The following is a 5,033-nucleotide window of genomic DNA, read 5'->3' on the forward strand; positions in this document are numbered from 1 at the left end:
TCGGGGCATTCCCGGATTTTGGGATCGGGGGATTCCAGGATTCCAAGATTTGGGGATGGGTGTCCCAAGATGGAATTCCAGGAGGGAATTCCAGGACAGAACCCCAGGTAGGAATTCCAGGGAAGAATCCCACGAGGGAATTCCAGGAGGGAATCCCAAGAAGGAATTGAGGGCAGGAGCTTATCCGGCCATTCCCCGCATTCCCACTCCCAGGATTCCCATCATTCCCACTCCCAGGATTCCCAGAATTCCCGCATTCCCACTCCCAGGATTCCCAGAATTCCCACTCCCAGGATTCCAGGATTCCCATCATTCCCACTCCCAGGATTTCCAGAATTCCCACCATTCCCACTCCAGGAATCCCATCATTCCCGCATTCCCACTCCCAGGATTCCCAGAATTCCCACCATTCCCACTCCCAGGATTCCCAGAATTCCCACCATTCCCACATTCCCTCTCCCAGAATTCCCAGAATTCCCATCATTCCCAGTTTTCCCCCCATCCCCTCTTTCCTTCATTCCCAAATTCCACCATTCCCAATCCCCATTCCCATTCCTGGAATTTCTCCCGGAATTCCTGGAATTCCCATTCCCACTCCGCCAGAATTCCTGGAATTCCCTCTCATTCCCATTCCCAGAATTCCCAGAATTCCTGGAACTCCCCCAGTATTCCTGGAATTCCCATTCCCAAAGCTCCCCCTCATTCCCATTCCCCAGTCCCCATTTCTCCGGAATTCCCCCCCCATTCCCATGCTCAGAATTCCTGGTATTCCCCCTCAATTCCAGAGTTCCCCGGTATTCCCGTCATTCCCCCCTGTTCCCACGCTCAGAATTCCTGGAATTCCCCCCCAGAATTCCTGGAATTCCTGTTGCTACTCCCGTTGTTGTTCCCAAGAATTCCCACTGTTGTTCCCACTATTATTTCCAGAATTCCAGTTATTCCCGCTGGTATTCCCGCTGTCCTTTCCAAAATTCCCGCCGTTATTCCCGCTGTCATTCCAACCGTTATTCCCGTTGTTATTCCAGAATTCCCACTGTTATTCCTGCTGTTATTCCCGGAATTCCCGCCGTTATTCCCACTGTAATTCCCACTGTTATTCCCGTTGTTATTCCCAGAATTCCCGCTGTTATTCCCGCCGTAATTCCCACTATTATTCCCACTGTTATTCCCAGAATTCCCACTGTTATTCCCGTTGTTATTCCCGGAATTCCCGCCGTTATTCCTGCTGTCATTCCCACTGTTCCTCCCACTGTTATTCCCAGAATTCCCGCTGTCATTCCCGTTATTCCCAATGTAATTCCTGCCGTTACTCCCGCTGTCATTCCCGTTATTCCCGCCGTCATTCCTGCTCTAATTCCCGCCGTTATTCCCATTATTCCTGTTGTTATTCCCGCCATCATTCCTGTTATTCCTGCCGTTATTCCCGTTATTCCCAACGTCATTCCCGCTCTTTTTCCCGCCATTATTCCCGCTGTAATTCCCGCCGTCATTCCCACTGGTAATCCCGTTATTCCTGCTGTTACTCCCGCTGGTATTTTTGCCGTTATTCCTGTTATTCTCACTGCTATTCCCGTTATTCCCGGTGCTGTTCCCGCCATTCCCATTATTCCCAGTGCTGTTCCCGCTGTTCCCATTATTCCCCCCATTTTTTCCCGCTGCCGTTCCCGCCGTTCCCGTTATTCCTGGCGCCGTTCCCGTTATTCCTGGCGCCATTCCCGTTATTCCCCCCGCCGTTCCTGTTATTCCCGCCGCCATTCCCGCCATTCCCGTTATTCCCAGTGCCATTCCCGTTATTCCCAGTGCCGTTCCCCGCCATTCCTGTTATTTCCTCTGTAGTTCTCACCATTCCCGTTATTCCCGGTGCTGTTCCCGCCATTCCCATTATTCCCAGTGCTGTTCCCGCTGTTCCCATTATTCCCAGTGCTGTTCCCGCTGTTCCCATTATTCCCCCCATTTTTTCCCGCTGCCGTTCCCGCCGTTCCCGTTATTCCTGGCGCCGTTCCCGTTATTCCTGGCGCCATTCCCGTTATTCCTGGCGCCATTCCCGTTATTCCCCCCGCCGTTCCTGTTATTCCCGCCGCCATTCCCGCCATTCCCGTTATTCCCAGTGCCATTCCCATTATTCCCAGTGCCGTTCCCGCCATTCCTGTTATTCCCTCTGTAGTTCTCACCATTCCCGTTATTCCCAGTGCCATTCCCGTTATTCCCAGTGCCGTTCCCGCCATTCCTGTTATTCCCTCTGTAATTCCCGCCATTCCCATTATTCCCAGTGCCGTTCCCGCCATTCCCGTTATTCCCCCCGCCGTTCCCGGCGCCGTTCCCCGCCATTCCCATTATTCCCAGTGCCGTTCCCCGCCATTCCCGTTATTCCCCCGCCTTTCCCGCCGTTCCCCCGCCATTCCCGTTATTCCTGCCGCCGTTCCCCGCCATTCCCGTTATTCTCCTCGCCGTTCCCGTTATTCCCCCCGCCGTTCCCGTTATTCCCAGTGCCGTTCCCGCCATTCCCGTTATTCTCCTCGCCGTTCCCGTTATTCCCGCCGCCGTTCCCGTTATTCCCGCCGCCGTTCCCGCCGTTCCCGTTATTCCCGCCGCCGTTCCCGTTATTCCCGCCGCCGTTCCCTCACGGGGTGCGTCAGCGCCTGCCGCAGTCTCCGGTGGTGCCGCAGGTGCTGGAGCCGATCCTCGGGAACGCCGGGAGCGAAGAGCATCCCGCAGGAGCCGCACTGCCGGGGGCCCAGCTGCCGCTGCCCCGCGTCCTACGGAGAAACGGGAATGCCGGGAATGCCGGGAAGGAAAAACGGGAATATCGCCGGGAATTCAACCGGGAATTCCGGGAACGAACACTGGGAGCAAGGGGGACAAACACAGGAAAGGTGGAATTCCGGGAATCCCGGGAATGGGGGAATTCTGGGAATTCCAGGATTGGGAAATGGGGGGAACCCTGGGAATGGGGGAATTCTGGGAATTCCAGGAAGCAGGAAAGGGGGAATTCCGGGAATTCCAGAATCAGGGAATGAGGAAATTCTGGGAATTGAGGAATTCTGGGAATGGGGAATTCTGGGAATTCCAGGATTGGGAAATGGGGGAATCCTGGGAATTGGGAAATTTTGGGGATGGGGAAATTCTGGGAATTCCAGGATCAGGGATTGGGGGAACCCTGGGAATGAGGAATGGGGAAATTCTGGGAACGGGGAAATTCCAGGAATTCCAGGAATCTGGAATGGGGGGGGATTGTTGGAATTCCAAGATCGGTAAATGAGGGAATCCCGGGAATTGGGAATGGGGAAATTCTGGGAACGGGGGAATCCTGGCAATTCCAGGACGGGGGAATCCTGGCAATTCCAGGATCGGGGGAATCCTGGCAATTCCAGGAACCAGGAATGGGGAAATCTGGGAATTCCAGGAATCAGGAATGGGGGGAATCCTGGGAATGGGGAATTTCTGGGAACGGGGGAATCCTGGCAATTCCGGGATCGGGGAACGACCACGGGGAGGGAATTCCAGGACTCAGGAATGCGGAAAGGGGACGCTGGGAAAAGCTCGGGAACGCCGGCATCGGCTCCCGTTGGGATCTGGGAATTTGGGATCAGATCCCGCTGGGATTTGGGATTTCGGGATTGGATTCCATTGGAAGTTGGGATTTCGGGATCAGATCCCGCTGGGATTTGGGATTTCGGGATTGGATTCCATTTGGGAGTTGGGAATTTGGGATCAGATCCCGCTGGGATTTGGGATTTCAGGAGTCAGCTTGAATTGGGATTTGGGATTTGGGATTTGCTCCTGTTGGGATTTGGGATTTCGGAAAAAGCTTGGAGGAAATCCCGGGGAGCGAATTCTGACACTCGGGAACGGGGGTTCCCCACAGCTCCCAGAATTCCTAATTCCAGAATTCCCAGAATTCCCATTCCCAGAATCCCCAATCCCAGAATTCCCCGAATTCCCCATTCCCAGAATTCCCAGAAATCCCCATCCTAGAATTCCCACAGCTCCCAGAATTCTCCATCCCAGAATTCCCAGAATTCCAGAATTCCCCAATCCCAGAATTCCCAGAATTCCCATTCCCAGAATTCCCCAATCCCAGAATTCCCAGAATTCCCATTCCCAGAATTCCCCAATCTCAGAATTCCCCATCCCAGAATTCCCCAATTCCAGAATTCCCAGAATTCCCCATCCCAGAATTCCCAGAAATCCCAAACCCCAAAATTCCCCACTCCCACAAGTCCCAGAATTCCCAATCCCAGAATTCCTGAAATTCCCAATCCCAGAATTCCCAGAATTCCCCAATCCCAGAATTCCCAAATTCCCAGGGAACATTCCCAAACTCCAGAATTCCTGAAATTTACAGCCCAGGGAAGGTTCCGGAATTCCGGAATTCCCAGCCCAGGGAGATTTCCCAGATTTCCCCTCCCAGGGAAATTCCCAAATTCCCAGGGAAGGCTCGGGAATTCCCGAATTTCCAACCCAGGGAATTCCCAAATTCCCAGGGACAGCTCCCAGGGGAATTCCTGGATTCCCCTCCCATGGAAAGTTCTGGAATTCCCCAAATTTCCCATCCAAGAGAACATTCCCAAGGAACTCCCAAATTCCCGGGGAAGGTTCCAGAATTCCCCAAATTCCCAGCGAAGATTACCAGGGAAAATTCCCAAACTCCCCCAGGAAGGTTCTGGAATTCCGGAATTCCCAGATTCCCCGGGAATTCCCAAACTCTCAAATTCCCAGGAAAGGTTCTGGAATTCCCAAATTTCCCGGGAATTCCTTCCCGGAATTCCCAAATTCCTGAATTCCCCAGGAGTTCCCAAATTCTCTGGGAATTCTTTCCAAGTTCTCAAACTCCCCGGGAAGGTTCCGGAATTCCCAAATTCCCGAATTCCCAAATTCCCGAATTCCCCAGGAAGGTTCCCGAATTCCCGAATTCCCAAATTCCCGAATTCCCCAGGAAGGTTCCTGAATTCCCGAGTTCCCGAATTCCCCGGGAAGGTCCTGGAATTTCCAAACTCTCCGGGAAGGTTCCTGAATTCCCGAATTCCCGAATT

Source organism: Anomalospiza imberbis, chromosome 3, assembly GCF_031753505.1.
Source record: "Anomalospiza imberbis isolate Cuckoo-Finch-1a 21T00152 chromosome 3, ASM3175350v1, whole genome shotgun sequence".
NCBI lineage: Eukaryota > Metazoa > Chordata > Aves > Passeriformes > Viduidae > Anomalospiza > Anomalospiza imberbis.